The sequence below is a fragment of the Prionailurus bengalensis genome, chromosome B1, assembly GCF_016509475.1.
Source record: "Prionailurus bengalensis isolate Pbe53 chromosome B1, Fcat_Pben_1.1_paternal_pri, whole genome shotgun sequence".
In the NCBI taxonomy this organism is placed as follows: domain Eukaryota; kingdom Metazoa; phylum Chordata; class Mammalia; order Carnivora; family Felidae; genus Prionailurus; species Prionailurus bengalensis.
Window position 1 is genome coordinate 89,029,209 of NC_057344.1, and position 22,415 is coordinate 89,051,623.

Here is a 22,415-nt window from a genome sequence, read left to right on the forward strand (position 1 = left end):
AATATGATTTGTGTTTGCTCTAGGATCTAACGGTGACTTTAAAAACTGTCCTGAGTAGATGTAGTGTCCCAGATGTTACAGGTACAGAATGGCCTCTATTAGCCACAGCCCGTGAGTGTCGGAAGCTGAGACCCTTACCTCAACTACATTTTGTATATAGTAGGTGCGAGACTAAACTTTTTGTTGTTATTGTTAAGCCACCAAGATTTGGGAGTTATATTATCACAGCAGAATTTAGCCTATGCTGACTGATATGAATGAACATTGGTAGGTAGAGTTATGGTCCTATTCTAACAAATTTCTAAATATGTGCTATCTCCGTAGTAGATGGAGAATAGTGCTGGCAAAATGGTGAGTGTGGTACATAGCGACAAAACATCCGGTAAAACTGTCCAGCAGTAACTCAGGGAGTAGATCACGTAACAAGTGGACATTAGTGGTGTGTGTTGGATGCTTTTGACTACTTTTGTCAAGATTTTACATGAAAAAGATGAGCTCAGGGAAGAATTTCCGGGAATAAGAGAGAACAGAGTAAGAAAGAAAAGGCCTTGAGGGCTGGAAAGGTCAACTGCTTCAGGACTTTAAATAATAGGACATATATTTGAGAAGGTAGTTGAGATATGAGAGCCAATTAATTCTGGCCTGGCAGCAAGGATCGAATCAAGTTTATGGCTGTCACACATTGTTAAAATCTCCTTGGGGATTAATGTGGTGCTGAGTAAATTCTTTCAGTTTAATAAACGGTTGCTTAGTCTTCCAATATTCTACATAGTCCTGTTCAACTCAATTGTGCCTATTAGACCTGCCATGCACAGAATATTTGGATTCCACCAAAATTCATATGTTGAAGTCCTAACCACAATGTAAGGGTATATGGTGATGGGGTCTCTGGGAGATAATCAGGTTTAGATGGAGATCATGAGGTTGGGACCCTCATGTTGAGATCAGTGTCATGATGAAAAGATATATGAATGCACTCTGTCCCGCTCTCTCTCGGTCTCTCTGCCACATGAAGACACATCAAGAAGGTGATCATCTGAGAGCCAGGAAGAGCTTTCACCAAAACCTGAGCATGTTGGCACTGATTTCAGATTTCCTGCTACTGAAACTGTGAGAAAATGCATTTCTGTTGGGTAAGCCACCCAGTCTATGGTATTTTGATACAGTAGCCCAAACAAAGACAGATCATTAAAAGATTTTCTGTTTTACCATCACCAGAAAATACATGTGTAGGTTGTTTTTTGGTTTTTGTTTTTTTTTGCATGGAATATATGGTATATACTCTAAAATTCTAAACGTCTCATTCAGTCTGTATTAGTTTGCTATGGCTGCCTTAACAAATTACCACAAACTGGGTGGCTTGAACAATGAAAACTTATCGTCTCCCAGTTCTGGAGACTAGAAGTCCAAGGCCAAGGTGTCAGCAGAATTGTTTCTTTCTGAGGGGTGTGAAAGAGAATCTTTTCCATGCCTCTCACCTATTTTCTGGTAGTGTGCTGACAGTCTTTGGGATTCATAATCTTTGGCTTCTAGAAGCATCATCCCAGTATCTGCCTTCATCTGCATATAGTATTTTGTGTGTGGGTCTTTGCATCCACACATATGGGTGGGGTGTGTGTGTGTGTGTGTGTGTGTGTGTGTGTTGAATCATTTTTATTTTGAAAAGTTGAAGAAAACAGTTCGGAGAGTTCCTGTGTATTTTTTACTCAACTTCTCCAATGATAAAGATCTTACATAACCTTAGCACAATTACCAGAACCAGGAATTGACATTAGATCAATACAATCAAATAAACTTTAGACTTTGTTCAGATTTCAGTAATGTTGACATGCGCCTCTTTTGGTGTAGGAATTCTATGAACTTTTAAAATATGTTTAGATTTATATGTTAATGTTTGTATAATAAACTTCACACCTAATATGTAGAATGGTTCTACCTCACCAAAGACACTCTGCCCCACCTATCCTCCCCATTTATAATCATACTCCTAACCCTAGGTAGGAATCACTGCTCTGTTCTCTGTAATTTAATTTTGTTATTTTAAGAATGCTGTATAAAAATCTTAACAATATGTAACATGTTGAGACTGGCTTGTTCATTCAGTGCAAGGCCATTGAGATCCATCATAAGTGTACCATTTATTAGTAGTTGTTTCTTTTTTCACTGAGGAATATTTTATTGTATGGATGAATTGCATTTTACCCATTCGCCAATTTTTTCCATTTGGACTCATGATCCATTTGAGTTAATTAATTTTTACTCTTATTTTTCTGTTCTCAATTTTATTGATTTATCTTATTTCCTTTCTTATGCTTGCTATGGGTTTGCCTTGCTCTTCTTTTCCTAGCTTTTAGAGGTAGAAGCTTATATTCTTGATTTGATATCATTGTTACTTTCTAATTTAAACATTCAGTGCTATACATTTCTCAGCACTGCAGTAACTACATATCACTAATTTTGACAGGTTGTACTTTTTAAAATTTTTATTGAGTTAAATTTTTCTTTCATTTCTACTGAGTCTTTCTCTTTGGTCCAAAGATTACTTAGAAGTCTATTGTTAAATTTCCAGGTGTTTGGAGATTTTTCCATTACCCTTCTATTATTGATGGCTTAGTTGATTTCATTATATTCAGATTTATAGTCTGTATGTTTTCAACTCTTTTAAGTTTTCTGTGGTGTTTTGGAATTCATGATGCGATCTATCTTATTAGTTGTTTCAGTGGAACTTCTAGACTGAATTCTGCTATTGGTGGGCTAAGTGTTCTACAAATGTAAGTTAGATCCTCTTGGCTAGCAGTGTTGTCCAACTCTTTTATATTCTTGTTGATATTCTATTAAGTAATTCCTGAGTGAGATGATTTGATGTTCTTAACCATAATTGTGGATTTTAAAAATGTCTTCTTTCAGTTCTTTCGGTTTTTGCTTTAAGTGCTTTGAAATTTTCTGGTTGATGTTTACATGTTTAGGATCACGATGTCTTCTTAGTTGATTGACTTATTTTTACCAGTATGTAATGCTACTTTCTGTTCCTGGTAATTCTCTATGCTCTGCAGTTTATCTGGTAATATTATGGCCACTCATGTTTTCTTTTGGTAGTATACGTGTAATGTATCTCTTTATACCTGTTTATTTTCAATTTACCTCTACTGTTATATACTGAAATGAGTTTCTTACAAATAGTATGAAGTTGGTTAATCGTTGTTTTTTACCCACTCTGACAATCAGTCTCTTTTAGATGATGTATTTAGACCATTTGCATTTAATTTAATTAGTGACATATTAGGGCTGAAGTGTGCTTTTATATTTTTTGTTTCTGCTTTTCCTTAGTTCTCTCTGTGTTCATTTCTTACTATTTTTTTTTGCCTTAGAGTGGATTGCTTAAATGTTTTTTTTTTAGAATTATATTTATCTATAGCGTTTTTGAGTGTATCACTCATTTAGTATTGCTCTAATTTTTTTATTTTATATATACAAAACTTATTAGAGTCTATCAATCATGACATTTTAGTGGTTGCCATGTCTGAAGAAAGGGATGGGTTTCTATGGTTATAAATAGTAGCATATGGGATATTTGAGGTGATGGAACAATCCTTGTCTTGATTTTCATAATAGTTACATGAGCCATGTCGTCGTGATCGACTTTAACTCGGGAGAAAATCTTATAAAATTTCAATATAAAAAGTACTTATTTTAAAAAAAATGGTATCTGCCATACAATGGTCTTAACTGGACTTATTTGCAAACATGATTATCTCTTGGAAATTCTTAAGCTGTTTAATAATGTAAATATCCTATGTGTAATTAGTATTTTACCTTCTCTTTTTGGCCTGTGATCTAACAAGTCATTTTTGTCCATAAGACATGATTAATATCCTTTAATTATTCAATAGACATTATCTTCATTGATAATCAAACGTGCATTCTAGTTCAGTGATCATGGGCAACAGTAAAACAAACTTTTCAGAAACTGAATAACTTTTAACTTTCATTTCTGTAGAAATTGACAAAAGTAGAAACAAGGAAAAAAAAAACACCCAGTGCTTAAAATAACCATGCTATACTGTTTAAAGATTATTATGTTTCATATTGGATGAAATGCTTTACAGAAAAACACTTGATACTACACTTAACTTATATGGTAAATTTTGTATCAATAAATGTATTTCCAAGGAGGGAGAATAAAGCAATATATGAGTGATATATATATCTTTTCATTCAAAGGTTCATTTAGTATAATTTTTTTGTTTTCTTTGCAAAAATAATTATTATTCGAAATTTAAGATAGGAAAATACTTTCAACACTTGAATGGTATTATCAAATAATGTCATCAGAGGGTAATTCAGCAGTCATACATTTCAAATTGGAAATAGCATTACTCTCCATTCTTAATTTATGTAAATATATGATTATCATAAGGGGCACCTGGGTGGCGCAGTCGGTTAAGCGTCCGACTTCAGCCAGGTCACGATCTCGCGGTCCGGGAGTTCGAGCCCCGCGTCAGGCTCTGGGCTGATGGCTCAGAGCCTGGAGCCTGTTTCTGATTCTGTGTCTCCCTCTCTCTCTGCCCCTCCCCCGTTCATGCTCTGTCTCTCTCTGTCCCAAAAATAAATAAAAAAACGTTGAGAAAAAAAGTTCAACTAATAAAAAATTTATAGAGAATGAAATGAATATTATGCTACTTTCTAGACTTAAGAGTTTTTAATATTTTACTAGTTATGCTTTCAGAAACCTTTCTTTTATAGTTTTCTTTTTTCCTTCTTTCCTTCCTTACTTCATCTTTATCTTTCTATCTGAATACAGACATTTATATACACACATAATTGTACACACTTACATTTATCTGTGTGGGACAGATAAATGGGACTCTCCCTACATCATTTTTGTGTCAATGCTATAGACATTACATCCCGAAGTGAGTATAAAACACTCACTGATTTTGTCTAGTGGTTCTATCAGTTCCTGAAGGGATGTTGAAGTCCTCAACTATAATTGTGAATATGTTTACTTTCAGTTATTTCAGTTTAGTGCTTCATGTGTTTTGAAACCTTGTTTGGTGCATCCAAATTTAAGATTGTCATGTTACCTTGTCTAATAGATTTATATATAAGTGTGTAATTTTCCTCTTATTCTCTTGCATTGTATAGTTTTGCTTTTAAGTCTACTTTGTCTGATATGAATAGAGCCATTCCAGCTTTTTTGATTAGTGTTTACATAGTATACATTTTTTATACTTTAATTTTAATACATGTGTGTTGTTATATTTGAAGTAACTTTCTTTTGGACCACATATAATTGAATTTTAACATTTCATCCAATTTGACAATCTTGGTCTTTAAGTTGATATATTAAGACCATTTTCATTCAATGTAGTTATTGATATGTTGGATTAAATTCTTAATTTTAATATTTTTTCACATTTTTTCTCCCGTATTTTGATCTTTTCCCTTTTCTTGACTTCTTAAAGGTAAGATAAAATTCTTTTAGTATTCAATTTTAATATATACATAGTATTTTTTGTATATAGCTGTTTACATAGCTTTATTTTTATGCAGTTGATCTAGAAATTATTATATACATGTTTAACTTAATATAATAAAATTATAGTTTATAATTTATAGTTTATAAATTGAGACCTCTGGGGATATTGGGATGGGATGGATATATCTTGCACATGGAATGGAGCCCCAGGAAATAGGATAACGGGTTGAATGATGGTCCTTAAAAGGTTATCTACTAATGCCTTGAAACTGTGATTTTACATTATTTTGGAATTAATTTTGATAGCTATAATTAAATTAAGTATCTTGAGAAGATCATCCTGAATTATCCAAGTAGGCCCTAAATCCAATGATCTGTGTCTGTGTAGGAGTGACGCAGAGGGATATTTCACTATCCTTGGGAGCCATTTTGAATAGCAAAACAATCAAGAGAAAGCACAAAATATAAGGAAAAAAGGTGGCACCAAATTGACCATGAAAAAGACAATTGTTTACAATATAAGAGTTCAAACAAGAAGGGAGAGCTTCGCCTCATTTGATCTCAACTGGGAACATACACAGCGGGAGAGACCAAGGTTTTGCTGCGCTGTGAATGGCCACAAACGACCACGAATACCATAAGTATTAATTTAGGGGTTACAAATGTTAGTGATAGGTGATTTTCCAAATACAGAATCCATGGAAAATAAGATCAGCTGTATATTCCTTGAGAGTAAGACAAGGCAGCGATGACGTTTCTTGGCACTGGCATGGCACCCATTTAGCTGTCAGTTTTGTTTAGCACCATCCTATTACAAAGTTGGCGGGGCCATCGAGGTCCTGCATTTGAATCACCAGTACCAAGAAAGATTCTGTATATAATTTATCTGACACACTTCACATAATCTTCAGTTTTGGCATCCCACCGATCCAGAGCCTAGTAATTCATGAGGAAGTATAGTCTATTTGTCAAATAGATTATTGAAATGAAATTTAATCAATAATTCATATCCATTTAAAAAGGAAAAGCAACAAATCAGTCTTGTGCCAGCAGCTTTAACATTTATAATATCACTTAATCTCAACACAGCTCTGTGACATATTATATTTCCGCTTTGCCAAACATGAAGTCAAGACTCAGAATGGTTTGTCAACTGGCCCATGATTTCATATATAAATATGATGGAGAATGAGTAGTAAAACTCATATATGTCAGGCTGAAAAGTTCATGACTGTGCCTTGTATCATCGTCTGCCTTTTGCCACTTTACTTGCACCAATTTATTTGATTCAACAACAAAATACTTTAGCTCCCTATAATTGCAAGGTATTGTGCTACCTCCTGATAACACAGCTTACTCTGTCAGCTCTGAAAAGTATAAGACAAACCACCTGTTCATTCTCAAAAGTCTGGTTTCCTGAACAAACTTCTGGGAGATACTTCAATGGAACAGGTCTTTTGCTTGGATTGTGAAATATGAAGTCACATGTGCAACATAAAACAATAGAACAGTTTTGAAATAATTAAGTATAGTCTTTTTTTTCTATCTCTGCACTGAGATCCAGCTAAGTGACATTTTTTTTTTAATTAGGAAAAATATAAAGAAATACTCTTAACACATCCTTAGCTTTTTTCTCTTTTCATATATATTATATCCCAAACCAGAAAGAGAAAGAACAAAGTCAATGGTCATGGCTCTGTGTTTGCTAGTGTGAAATCAGCAAGTGATTTTGTTTCAATTAAAGAGAAATTCTTCCTTTCTATAAAGATATATGTGTGTTATTTTAATCTAAGAATTATTTTTTGCTTGCAATATATATGTAATATATTTTTAAATTATTTGAAATAATTTTGAACTTACAGAAAATTTTCAAGCACAACAGAAATGAGTATATTTCCCTGTACCATTTGAAGGTAAGTTACCAATCTGATGCTCTACAAACAATAACATTTTTGTGTCAAACTTCAGTATAACCATCAAAATCAAGAAGTCATTATTTTTATTTAATTATCATTTTTTTCCCAAATTCTTTAAATTTCACCAGTTGTCCCAACAGTGTCCTTTACAGCAAAATTGTTCAGTTTAAAATCACCTGTTGAATTTAGTTTCCGTATCTTTTCAGTCTCCTTAAATTTAAAGCTGGATCTTAATTTTCCCTTGACTTTTAAGACCTTGACAATTTCAAGGATTGTTGTCTGGAAATTTTGTAATTTAGAGTTTTCTAGTGTTCTCTTTTGATTAGATTCCACAGGAATATCATAAGGAACATTTGTTCTACATGCTGCATTTGTTAAATGGTGTTCTATATCAATATTCACCATTATGGTGATATTAATTTTGATGATCCTATGACAGTGGTATTTGTGGTTTTTATCCAATTAGTCTCCCTTGTACTCAAAAAAATTTTTGGGTGCTGGGACCTAATCATCTAATATGCTGCTTCATATTGAGCTTTAAAATAGTTAATTTCAAAATTGATACCCATATGGACTAAACCTTCCCTATTTTTTTCAGTATGATACAATGCTACTCTCATTACTTGTTTGGGTACTGAAATATCTTTATATTTAGACAGTGAAACCCTTCAATCTGGTTTCTGAGTCCTGTGTTACATACAATCATTCTTTGAACACTCCCTCTTTTTCTGATCAAGTCATTTCAGTTTAGCGTGGAAAATTTTCCTGCACCAGCCTTGGAATCAGCCATTCCTCCAAAGACCGCTAATTCCTTTTAGTGGAAAATGGCATTTAGAATTGAGACCTGAGCAGTAGAGGTAGGGCGGTGTTATTGGTTCCAGGTCTTTTCAATGGAAAGAGCTAGAGAATATTTCTTAGACAGTTATAGTGAAGATTAAGTAATGCGATAATGTATGTTAAGTCTCTTGTTTGGGGTATGGGACATTTTCTTGATGTTTGTTGTTTTTCTTCTTCAATGTATAAGCACGTGCTCTTTGCTTATTCCATGCTTTCTCTGTTTCTTCCTTATATGCACTGTTTTCAATTTCTTTCTGCATCCGTTCAGTTGGGTGGGATAGCCAGTGTACTTATATATTTAAACGCTGATTCTAAACGCAAGTCCTGAAATCTTATTCTTTATTAGTAAAGCATATAGGTCAAGGATATAAGAGAAAAGGTTCCAATTAAATATTTATACCAACTGACATCTCTCCCCAACCAGAGAGAGAGAGAGAGAGAGAGAGAGAGAGAGAGATGTAATTAAGGTAAATAGGTCATTTGGAAGTCTGGAAAACTGAAACACAGCAGCCTCTGCTAAATAGGTCAGTTGCCACTCATCTCCAGCAAATTTCAGCTATACATGAATATTTGCTCCGTACTGCCAGATATGTTTCCTACTTTTAAAAAGACTTTAGAAATTAAAGTCTACCAGTTTTAAATGTTGGCAATGAATTACTTTATTTGACTTAACATTTTTTGTTCCAAAGTATACATATCTGCATGACAATAATTTAAAGCCTTTTATTTAAATAAAGATCAGGAAATATTTATAATTGAGTGGGTTTATGTTAGAAGAAGAATAGCTGCTGTTTTCAGGGGCTCCTTTGTGGTTCAGTCGGTTAAGTCTTGATCTCATAGTTTGTGAGATCAAGACCGACCTTGGACTCTGCCTTCTTGGCGTTCTCTCTCTCTCTCTCTCTCTCTCTCTCAAAATAAATAAACTTAAAAAAATATAAAAAGAAATAGCTGCTGTTTTCATTCCTTTAAAAAAATAATGTTTATTTATTTTTGAGAGAGAGAGACAGAATGTGATTAGGGGAGGGGTAGAAAGAGAGTGAGAGGGAGACACAGAATCTGAAACAGGCTCCAGGCTCAGAGCTGTCAGTACACAGCCAGACACGGTGCTGGAACTTGGGAATGGTGAGATCATGAACTGAGCCAAAGTCCAACTCTCAACTGACTGAGCCACCCAGGTGCCCCTTCATTTCTTTCTTCTTACAAAGGACTATATGTCAGATCTGAGGTAACTATTCTCATTTATCTATTTGAGCAACATTATTCAGACCTTACTATGTGCAACAAACAATGCTGGACAAGGCAACAGGCAGACAGACAAAAATGCTGGATTTCCTTTCCTTATGACATTAGAACATTGTAAGGGGAAGTATAAGTATGAAAAAAATTGGAAAAAAATAAAGCCCTTAAACTAAAGCAAAATATATTGCAATAATGATACAACAGAGAACTATAGAATTCTAAATTAAAGAGAGAGATTAAATTGAAAAGATTAAGCTGGGAAAAAAAAGATAATTTTCATGCGCTTAGTAATGAAGCTGATTTTTAAACATTTAATAAAATGGATGTGGAGGAGAATAGGTCAGCAAATGCAAACACATTGAGTGGGAGGTGGGGAATATGGGGAGGGTCTGTAAAATAAAGCTATTTGTGATAAGCCTGGGAGTATATAAACTAACATGAAGATCACAACTCTCAAATCTATTTCAACCTGACATAGTGGGGATTAGATGGTGTAGCACTACAGAAGTGTAAATAGATATAAGAAGAATAAGATGATGAGAGAAATCGTTTAGAAATATAATTGTCTTTTTGTTTGAATGGAGGTTGAGAGATAAAAATCAGCTACAAATGACTCCAAAATTTCCATTCGAAGTGATAAGGAGAATGCCCTTAATATAGCAAGAGTGGAAAAAAGCTGATTTGTGAGGGGTGAGATGGTTAATTTGTATTTGAAGCACATTTGAAATATAGGTGTAAGTAATTCATCTGTTTTTCAGAAAGTGATTGAGTAACTGCGGGGAATAAGCTTAGAAATTCTCTGGACTTACGCCGATGGGTTACCAAGGTATAAAGAATTACAAAGCCTTAGATGCTCTCACCCAAACTTGGGTAAACAAGATAAGGCCCCCAGAATAAAGTAGGGAGGGCCAAGGACCCCAGATAAAGTAGGAAGGGGCCAGGGCCCCCAGAACCGAGAGGGAGGGGCAAAGTCCCCAGAATAGAGAGGGGGGAAGGCCCCCAATACAAAGGTGTATGAGGTAAGGAAGATTAGGCATGCAGGGCAAAAACTTGCCCCAATTAAATAACAATAGCAGAAATCTGCTTTTATAGGAGGGAAGGACCAAGTTGGTCCAAGCTATAGACTGCTGTGCTGCTGGTGAAGCTGTCCAGAGAGGAGCTGATTAGCAAAAGAAAAGGTGCCTTGATAACCCTGAGGTTGCTTGCTCTCTGTCTCATTCCCTAGACTAAGATAAACAGACACATGCCTCATGTCTGCTGTAAACAACCTTCTGCCTGGCCGCCAGGTGCCAGGATTTTGTTTTGTATTAACACAAACCCCTAATCCAGAATATCTTCAAGACCCCCTTTCCCTCACATCCATGAGTTAATGTTCACAGATTTATTGTCTCTTTGTGCACATCCATTTCCATGTTTGTAAGCCTTCTGATCCTAATAAGAACGGGGCAAGGACCCTTATTCTGGGCTCTTGTCTTTTCCCGGCCATTAGCCATCTCTCCCTTTTAATCCTGTGTCCCGTCTCTTGCTAGACAAGAAAGAACTTTAGCCTCAGAGTCCATGACAAGTAACTATTATATGAGAAGTGTCAGATCTGAGCAACAAGATGCAAATAAGCACGGGTGTTTTCCAAGAAAATTCCAGTGTAGTAAAAGCTATCCTAGAGGTATGCATAGGGTGCAGTTGGAGTACAGAGAATAAACAGGTAGGTTACAGGAAAAAGAGGTCTAGTGCTCTCTGGGGGAGTCAGCCTTTAATATTTTAATTTTTTAATTATTTATTTAATTTTGAGAGAGAGAGAGAGAGAGAGAGAGAGAATGAGCAGAGGAGGTGCAGAGAGAGAGGGAGACAGAAAACCTGAAGCTGGCTCCTGGCTCTGCACTGTCAGCACAAAGCCCGCTCGCCATGGGGCTCAAACCCATAAACAGGGAGATCTTGACCCAGCCAAAGTCAGATGCTCAATGGACTGAGCCACCCAGGTGCCCTGCCGGGCTCAACTTTTAGAGTTGTAACATCTGACTATGAATTGTAAGTGTTGTATCCTAAGGCAAGGACTTTTCCTTTATTCTAAAGCCTAGTCAAAATGTCTGAAATAGTTTTCACTGACACTGAAAAAATCAGATGTATATCTTTGGAAGATATCTCAGGTTATGTTGTAAATAATTGATTGCAAGTGCAGATATCATTTGCTAACCCTAGATGCAAATGCTCATAAAATAGAATATTTTCTTATTACTCAATATGTACTAATTATCATCACATTCAATTGGTAAGTAAACAAGAATATAAACAAATGGTTATTCATTGTGAAACTATCATGAATTAAACATATATGTGATACAAAATAATAAGAGAGTTGGACCAATGAGTCAAGCCCCTACTTGGTCTATGAGAGATCTCTGAGAAGGTAAATATATGCTTAGACCTGAAAGATAAAAAGGATCTAGTCATGCAAAGAGAGAAGTATATTCTAGGAAGTAAAGATAGCATGTGCAAAGATCCTGAGGTTCATGATATTTATACTGTATTTTGAAAATTTCATTATTCTTCAGATAAGGCCACTTTCCAGAAATTGGCCTTATTTGAGGACCTTGGAAGTTGACACTGCTCACTTGTAGGCCTTGAAGGGTTGTTACTTTCCCAGCAGCAACCACCCTCTCTTTCCTTTATTCTTCTTCCTCTCCAACCCCAAATTTAACTACAATAAGCAATTTTTTCCCAAAATTTTCAGCTTCCTGATAACCCTCAAATAAAAGAAACAAGCTATCTTCACATTTAGGTAGGAGCATTTAATCCTTCTTTCCAAATCTTTTTGCTAATGGGATAAATTCTAGAGACTCACCAAAAAGAAGAAAAAAACAAACATACATATACAAACCCTAATTTTGCAGATAATTTCCATGGATTGATTTAAACCTGTACATGGGAATCTCAAATGACATCTTAAAATCTACCATTAAGAGTTCTATCGCTTATTATCATTATTAAAGAGTTCTATAATTATTAAAATGACAAGTTTTCATTATTCCAAAACTTGAGGTATTTTCCACACCTTACACATTTTTCTCTTAACATGTTTCTAATTTCAAATCTAATACTTAAAATCTTGGAAGGAATATGTAAATAATTACATACAAATGTTTCATATAAGTATTCAAGCTATAAAATCAAACAATCAAAATTCTTTCAGCTAACTAAAAAAACCTTTATTTATTTATGTATTTATTTATATGTTTATTTATTTTTGAAAGGCATAGAGAGAGTGTGTGAGCAGGGGAGGGGCAGAGAGAGAGTGAAACACAGAATCTGAAGCAGGCTCCAGGCTCTGAGCTGCCAGCACAGAGCTTGACACGAGGATCGAACTCACAAACCACGAAATCATGACCTGAGCTGAAGTTGGAGGCTTAACTGACTGAGCCACTAGGTTCCCCAAAATTCCTCTAACTAATTTTACAGTGAAGGTGAAACAACCTCGAGGAATTCTAGAATATAAAGTTATACGAGATTCCCAGTACGGTGTAACTGAAATAAACTACCTTTAACATTCTTGGTTTTTAGTTCACTCATATAAGAATTAAATAGTATAAAATATACAACTTACATATAAAACACTTTTGAAATGTCATTAAATATTTTTTTTTAGGTGTGGGGTCAAATAGCATGTTATAAAATGAGAATAGTTATGGAATAATCAAATAGATCCATATAACAATAGTTACAAGATCTATAATTACAACTCGTGCCAAGTAGTTTTTATAATATTCTATTATTCTTCTGAAGTACATAAGAAATATTAAAATCATGTAACTAATCATAAAGTTAGTATTATGGACTGAATTGTGTCTGCAAAATTTATATTTGAAACTCCAACCTCCAATGCATCAGAATGTAGACTGTGACTAGCTTTGGAGATAGGGCCTTTAAAGTCATAAGTTAAAAAGAGATGATTAGGATGAGTCCTAATCCAATCTGATTGATGTATTTATAATAAGAGATTAGGACACCGAGAGAAACACGAAAATTGTGTGTACACTGAGGAAAGAACATGTGAGTATTCAGAGAAAACGTGGCCATCTGAAAGCCAAGTAAAGAGACCTCGGGAGACACCAAACCTGCTGAAACCTTGATCTTGAAGGTAGCCTCCAGAACGATGAGAAAATAAATTTCTGTTCTTTAAGTTAACTTGTCAGTGGTATTTTATTAGAGTAGACCTAACAAGTCCTTTTTATAAAGGATTTGTTTCTATAAATAACAGAAACAACGTGTTTCCTACAAAATACATAAATTTTCCACTAAATAATTAAAAATAATTTGAGATATTAGAATTTTATGTTTCAGCTTATTTATTTCCCTTATAATTTTGACCCTAATACAATTAAATAAAGAAGTTATTTTCATAATAATTTCAAACAAAATAATATTAAAGTACAATGATAAAAGACATGAAAGGAAGACTACTTTTCTATAAGTTAATAAACTTTATGAATAATATATATTTGTATAATATATATTATTTTGCAGGTGTCAGACTTTGACTAAATATGTAGCTCACTTAACATATTATGCAAATGAGCAAAATCCAATAGATAACTTGACCCTTATAATTGGTAATGTATACAACATTGTCAACAATCTAGAATATGCATGAGATAAGTCTGTGAAATACGTAATGTGAACAATAAAATATGTAAAATCAAGGGCTAAAGTATATAGCTTAGTCAGTAAAATTTGGCAAGCATAATAATTAAACAATTTACTGAAACAGCAAAATATGCAAAAAGGAGCAAGGAATCTTATTTATTAAACTGTAATACTGGATCATCAATAGATAGTTTCAGATGATTTAGTTGAAAAAACAAGCTGCTATAATGATCTATGCTGCTCTATCAGCAAATTATGTACCTCAGTCATCGAGCTATATGAAAAATTAATTGGCTAACGATGGAATTTTATGATTGCAATGAAGGAAATTCATTGAGATACTAAAGAGTTTATGTGCATAATTTTTAAATCTTAAATGGCATCTTAGAGGTTTTTGTAGCATGCTTCTATTAAATTCCTTTCAGACATTCCCACACACGCTTTTTCAGCAAATGTTGACTGACAGACTATTATGGGCTACAAAATTAAATGATTAAATAAAAATAAGTAATGATGAGCTTCTTTGAGGGCTTCACATGATTATGACCTAGTAATGAGTACCAGACTATCTCTTCCACCGTATAACCATAACACTGGAGAAAAAAACATGAAGCAACTGTTTTCAGAAACTGGACTATAGGGAATCTAAGACTTATTCCTGAGAGATAGAAACTTATGCAGTGAGTTCCATGGTATCCCTGCCTCTAGGGATAAGGACTGTTTTTCAACAACAGAGTATTAAACTAGGAATTAAGAAAAACACAGTGGCTTTACTGAGCTAAGGAAGTAGAAATCAGAGTTCAAATCAGTTGGATCTGAGCACGGGAGAAAAAGTAGTCATGCATAGAGGAGACCCTAAATGCTGTGTATGGCTTTCTATGAGAAATTGAGTGAGAACTGTGTTACATATTTTCAGGGTGAGACTATAGGAACCTTACAACAGAATAAATGCTACAGTTTTAAAAAGTAAACAGAAATACTAGGGATCGAGTAGTCCTGGGGACATTAGTCCTGATAGGCAAGAGTAGAGAGACCATCTTAACTCCTCATTAACATTCCTGCATGTATCTGATATAAAAGAAAGGTCACGAGTCATAGGAGTAAAATCCAAGCCCCAGAAAAGACCTACTATATGCCACCCTTAAAAAAAAAAGCCTAAAACCAACGCTAAAACAACCTGAAGGTATTTGAAATTAAGTTCTGACAATTTTCAGGACTTTGGGGGAACATATTGGACTTTCCACAAAGTTATCCAACAAACATAAAACCAAGATTATATAAGATTATTTGAAAAAAAACCCTGCATATTTTCAGGAGGAAGCAACATAATATAGATTCCTTATAATGTATCATTAATAATGTCCACTACAATTAACACATTATTAGGCATGCAGAAAACTGAAAAATGAGAGCCATAAGTTTTGTTTGTTTTGTTTGTTTTATTTCGTTTTTAAAAACAGAAAGCGGGGTGGGGTGGGGCAGTCGGTTGAGCGTTTGATTTCGGATTTTGGTTCAGGTCGTGATCTCCCAGATTGTGAATTCAAGCTCCACATGGGGCTCACTGCTGTCAGTCAGCTTGTCAGCACAAGAGTCCACTTCAGATCCTCTGTTCCCCTCTCCCCACCCCTCCCCAACTTGCACTCTCCAAAAATTTAAATAAATCTTTAAAAAATAATAAAAAAAGCAAAGAGGGGCACCTGGGTGGCTGTCAGTTAAGCGTCAGACTTCAGCTCAGGTCATAAACTCAGGGTTTGTGAGTCGGACTCAGGTGCTGACAGCTAGGAACATGAAGCCTGCTTCAGATTCTGTGTTCCTTTCTCTCTGCCCATCCCCCACTGGTTCTCTCTCTCTCTCTCTCTCTCTCTCTCTCTCTCAAAAATAAATAAACTTTAAAAAAATTTTAAAAAAGAAAGAACTATGAGATGCCCCAGGTTTGAGATTTAGCATAAAGACATTGTAAATCAGCTGTTATAAATATATGGTTGAATTAAAAGAATATACAATCAAAAGAATATATAGAAAAGAAATATAAATAGAGAAATGAAAATCATGGAAAAAAATAAAAAAATTAAAAATTAAATTAAATAATGTCATTAACTGGGCTTCATAGAAATGTCCATATGGCAGAAGAAAAGTTCAGTGAAATTGAAGACAGAGAAATAGATGGTTAATTCTCCATGAGAAGTTTTGCTACCAGTGGAACAGTCTGCATTATGTGAATGGAGGTCCCCATTCTTGGATTCCCCATGAAAAGATTTACATGAAGATATATGCTCCAGTAAAGATAGCAGTAAGGAAAGTAGTAAGCACAAAACAGTTTATTTGAGGGAAAGTATACTCTCAAGGTGGGAGAGCAGATTCCACTAGGTGGAACCTGTCCCTAGGTTGTTTTGGAATCGGATGTTATTGGGTCTTTCTGGGCTGGGAGGGGCTAGGATCTACAATGGGATGGTCTCTAACTGAGGCTGTTTCCAATCATTTGGGAAACCCCTCCCAGAGTTTGGGAGGTGGAGTGTTAGACCTTGAAAGGTTTGCACTGGGACATCATGGCAGCTTTTCTCCACTGGGCCAGGGGGGAGGCTGGGGGTGGTGGTGGTGCTGTAACTGCAATGCAAATGCATTATGCTGAGTCTAGTGGTTACCCTGGGGCAGAGGTGAAGAGGAGAGCCCATTTTTTGCACCTGTGACTCTTTGTCTGTCAGTCCCAAGGTCTTGGAAGCCACAAGATCAGGATGCTGTTCTCCCTCCCCAAACCCCCCCCCCCACCCCACCCTGCTTCTAATGTGTAGCCTATTTATCATTGTCCTTGCCTCCAGCTTATGTGTCTGTCATTCCCCCCTCTAGAACTTGGGACTTTTCCTTCGAGCATTTCTTACACTGTTCATATCTAGTTTCTATCTAACAGTTTGATATGAGTCTTCCTACTATGTATGGATAGGAGAGGGTAGCTGGTAATAAGACTTAGATAAGAAGCTGCAGCCATTCAGTATCAGATTTGAAGGCTTACACAGTAGAGCATGGGATGGCATTGGAAGTAGAGACTGAGGAAATTTGTTCAGACAAAAAAACAAATGCTCAGGAGACTCAAAACATGAAGTAGAAATGGTGAAATCATTGTGAAGGATAAAATCCGTTGTTTGGGACAAAAGCAACAGAATTTCCCAATTCACTGAATATGGGACAGAAGAGATTTGAGAAGGAAGAATCCAGGAGGTAATGACTTAAATTTCTTAAATTTACTCATAGGATGTATGGGAAAATAATTTATAAATCTGTTTAGCAAACAGATTTGAATATCTATCATGTATCAGACACTGTTTATGGTGTTGGAGATATAGCAGTAAACAACATAGTCAGAAATTGCTGACTTTATAGACACTTGATGTATATGACAGAAAACAACACATAAATGTATGAATCATCTTAAAATGTTAATTTTTTGTTGAGTGGACTGAAATTCGGTCAACTATCATGCTGAGTAAAAGTAAAAATATAAATATAACATCAGTAAAAATTCTCTGAAATATTATTTAAAAGTAACTAACATAAACTTACATTTATTTTAGTCACTGAGCATACATGGTGGAGATTATGTAACAGAAAAAAGAAGTAATATTTAGCAATACCTAGTAAATAGTGTAACAATTCCACTTGTAGAAATTAACTCAGGAGAACAGCCAGTCATGTGTACAAAAGATTATAGTTTTCAGTTTTGAAAAACTGGAGAGTTTAAGTGTCTGAAAATAAAAGATGTATTTAAAAACACATCAGTACCAGTATACTAAGAGTTCTCCTCAGATTCTGCCCACCAAAATCAATTGAGGAGCTTGATAAAACTATAGATTTTTCTATTTCACTCAAAATAAATGAATAGCATTTCTGGAGGTGGATCTCAAAAATCTATACTTTTGATTAGCAATTAATTATGCCTTGGATACACCTCATCAGCTATGATACTGCCACCTTGCAAAGCTTGAAAACCTATTCTTTTGATTTATTTTTTTAATTTATTTTTTGAGAGAGTGAGAGAGCAAGCCTGGAAGAGTCAGAGACAGAGAGAGAGAAGGTTCTAATCAGGCTCCGCTCTGTCAGCTCAGAGCGTGACATGGGGCTCGAACTCACAAACCATGAGATCATGACCTGAGCTGAAACCAAGAGTCAGACCCTTAACCAAGTGAGCCATCCAGGCACCCCGAAAACCTATATTTTTAAAGCAGTCTCCCAAATGATTTTTATGCAGGAGAAGCCATTGATACATACGATAAAATGCTGTGTGGGCATAAAAAAGTTTGTGGCAGAATAATAAACCACATATAGGGGCGCCTGGGTGGCTCAGTCGGTTAAGCGTCCGACTTCGGCTCAGGTCATGATCTCATGGTCCGTGAGTTCGAGCCCCGCGTCGGGCTCTGTGCTGACAGCTCAGAGCCTGGGGCCTGTTTCAGATTCTGTGTCTCCCTCTCTCTGACCCTCCCCTGTTCATGCTCTGTCTCTCTCTGTCTCAAAAATAAATAAACGTTAAAAAAAATTAAAAAAAAATAAACCACATATAAAACACCTAAAATATAATACACTGTTAAGCAAAAGAGCATATCGAAGAGCATGTGTACCATAATATAGTTTTGCATACATACAACACACACAAACGCACAGAAATACACACACAAAGTTTCACAGAGTAGTTTTGTAACACTAAGCAAAACCTTTGAGCAACGCCTTTAAATAGTAATTATTATTATGATTGTAAATTATAACATGACTAATATTTAACAGTTTACACTTAGAAACCTACATCAAAATATGTAGATACTTCTGTTTTTCTTGTTTTAACTTAAAAAAAAAAACTTGAGAGAAAGGTTTTTGATTTTCTTTCTAAGAAATCCATATTTTGGAATTATAAACAACTGCAGGAGCACACATCCTAAAAATAGAAGACTGAACCACAATTATAATACCTTGAAAGGTCAGACTTTTCGAGTAATACGCTGGTAATTCGAGCTACTTTGTGTGGTCTAGTACCATAGCTAAATGAATGACTCTTAGGATGATTCAAATCCCTGCCCTTAGTAAACAGGCAGAATGACTACACATTTCTTTATTGTTTCTCTCAACCTTATAGCCATTAACTTATTCAGAAAGTCCTCACAGTATCAAAATCATTAAGTTCAGATTGGAAACAAGAAAATTTTAAAGAAGGTAGAAGAAAGAATTCAGATAGAGGATGCCAGCAGAGAGCTAGAGAATAACCCTCAAACCTCCTGACCAGCAATAAGTTAATTGAAAAGCATTTTTACTTGTGCCTGAAAAATGACTTTCCATTATGGGGGAAGTATTTTGTAACCTGTATAAATGACGATTGATGATGAATATATGGCAAGTATAGTATTCCTGTTTAATATTTTGGTCAACATAGTTTGGCCTACAAAAGTATGTGTAAATATAATTTCAAATATTATCATACAACAAAACCTCCATAGAGGGAAAATAATGATGAATATAATTATACTTGGGATGAGTAAAACTTAGTTGGGGGTGCTGCAATGCCTCACATCATTGTTATGAGTCTTTGCTCTCCCCGCATAAGTATTGCTCCTAGAATGAAATAGAGTGTGAATGAGGACGATTAAGCACCTATTACGTATTCAGAGAAGGAATTAATAGGTTTTATTGTTGTTCACTTTTGCTCATATATGTTTTGTTTATAGATTTATAATAATTGGGATATGATATGAATGGAATTTTCTTATATAGAGAAAATATGTTCATTGTCTACCCAAAGATATGGTTGTTGATGGTTTCCCGTTATAAGTTGACCAAAATATTGACCAGTTTATTTTGTAGAGTGGAAAGACAAAACAAAACACCCAATAGGACTCATTTTCTCTGAAAAATTATTAAGGCTATGAGAAAATTCCCCAATCCACTTCTCTCTGAGCTCCTGTAAAGAGTCAACAAAGGTGAATCACTGCCATGTGCTTTGCGACTCTAAATGTTAAGGTTTTGTTAATTGACATTTGAGCATATTACCAGTATTTCCTCAATAGTGAATGCTAAATACATGATGTTGTCCTATTTGCTGAAGTAGGCATCGAGTGAGTTGAGAAGCGTATAGAATAGGGATTGAAGACAAATCTGAAGTTTTGGTTGTTTGACCTTAGGTAAAGTAAGTTAACTTTTCTAGATATCACTGTCCGTCTTTGAAAAGAAAAAAAAAAGCAAATGAAACAAAATACAGGATAAAGGACATTTAGTTCACAGAGTTTTGTGATAAGCAGTAATGATTCAGAATTGGCTGTCAATAAAGAAAAGTCTTACCTTCTTATTTCTTGTAAGCAGGGTGGTGTGGTAGGATGGAGACTTCTAATTTCAGTTCTAAACCTGTATGACATTTTGGGGAAGTCACTTAACTTCTCTGAGCCTTTATTCTCTCACATTAAAGGCAGAAACAATACTCATACTTCAGGATCTCAGCTGTATAATTTTGCCATTCTCAACTGCAATTTTTTATGCCTAAGATGAAAAGGTTTTACTAAGTTCAGTACATATTTCTGAGAATCAAATTTGAAATTATGCATATATATTATAATTTAAATTGTGCATATATAATTTATATTTGAACATTTAAATATATACAATATTTAATACAATATTAAGAATATACAGGTACTTAATAAATGGGATTTTTTTCTATCTTTTTTTTCTTTTTAATTTTGACTTTAACAGTGATATAAATACCTTTTGGAGTACAAAAGCTAGAAAATGTGATGACATATACAATTTTCAAGTTGGGTTTCAGAAAAAAAATATGTTGAATTTCAAGAACTATCCAAAAGTTTTGCAATCTCCTAGAATTTTAGTAATATGGCATAAAATATAAAAATTCTACACTCATTTACATGCCTAAAAACATAGCCTTCGATAATATTGATATAGATGGATTTTGATGTGAAAAAACATTGGTAAGAATGAAGGATTTGAGGAATAAAGCTGGTGTAAAGTAATCTTTCTACACTGTTTGATTGGAGTTCTGACTGCAATGCTGAGATGTTTCTGTTTAGAACTCTGCTTTATATGGGACGGTCCAAATCAAAATGAGACATTCTTCTTCAAACCATCATTACCGATTAAATGAGTAATCATCTCAGAAAAAATTAGAACCACCAAACTTTGTTACATACTAGACATCCCAAAGGAAATAATTTCACACTGGCTTGCAGAATAAACATAGCTAACCATCACTCTGGTTAAAGTGTCTCCTGTTACTCTTAATATTCTTATTCCAAACTCAGGGCAACTCAATTGCAATGATATCATATTTTTCTGTTACAGCAAATTGATACATTATGCTGAATCTTCTGAGTGAATAAAAACTGGATTATTCATTCTATATGATATCATAACATTGAGTGGAAAATTCCTAGGTTGTTGAAGAATTTTATAACACCAAAAATAAAGTTTTCTAGTTCTCACTCTTAAGTGAAGGGCATAATTTGCTGTATGTATGCTATTTTAATTTGTAATCGCCTGTTATTGTGTCTGCTTACTATATCCTTCCAAAACCTTCAACAAAGAAGCAAACTGAAAAGAGTGAAGCTTTTGTTTTTTTTTTTTTTTTAATGTTTTTTGAGAGAGAGACAGACAGGGCACGAATGGGGAAGGGGCAGAGAGAGAGGGAGACACAGAATCTGAAGCAGGCTTCAGGCTCTGAGCTGTCTGCACGGAGCCTGATGCGGGGCTCAAGCCCACGAACCGTGAGATTATAACCTGAGCCAAAGCTGGAGGCTTAATCAACTTAGCCACCCAGGCACCCCAAGAGTGAAGATGTTTTGAAAAGTATTCTATCCCGAAGTTAAACAAGAATGGTGGACTAAAGTTACAAAAGTCTGATAGTGTTGCTTAATGATGATGAAATTATCCCAAATACTGTAAAAAGGCCTATATAAATGCAAAGTAGTGGCTGCAATAGTGATGGGAGAACAAAACTGAATGCATCTTTTACTTTAAATTTTTCTTATTTGAGTTCTCAGTTATTTTTTTAAGTGTTTGTTCATTTTTGAGAGAGAGAAAGAGAGAGCATGAGCAGGGGAGGGACAGAGAAAGAGGGAGACACAGAATCCAAAGCAGGCTCCAGACTCTGAGCTGTCAGCACAGAGCCTGATGTGGGGCTCAAACTCGCATATTGTACATTCATGACCTTAGCCCAAGCCAGATGCTTAACTGACTGAGCCACCCAGGCCAGGCACCCCTTGACTTCTCAGTTTTGCAGTACCTGGCTCTCTTTAGCCCAGTTGACATCAACACCCCTGAGT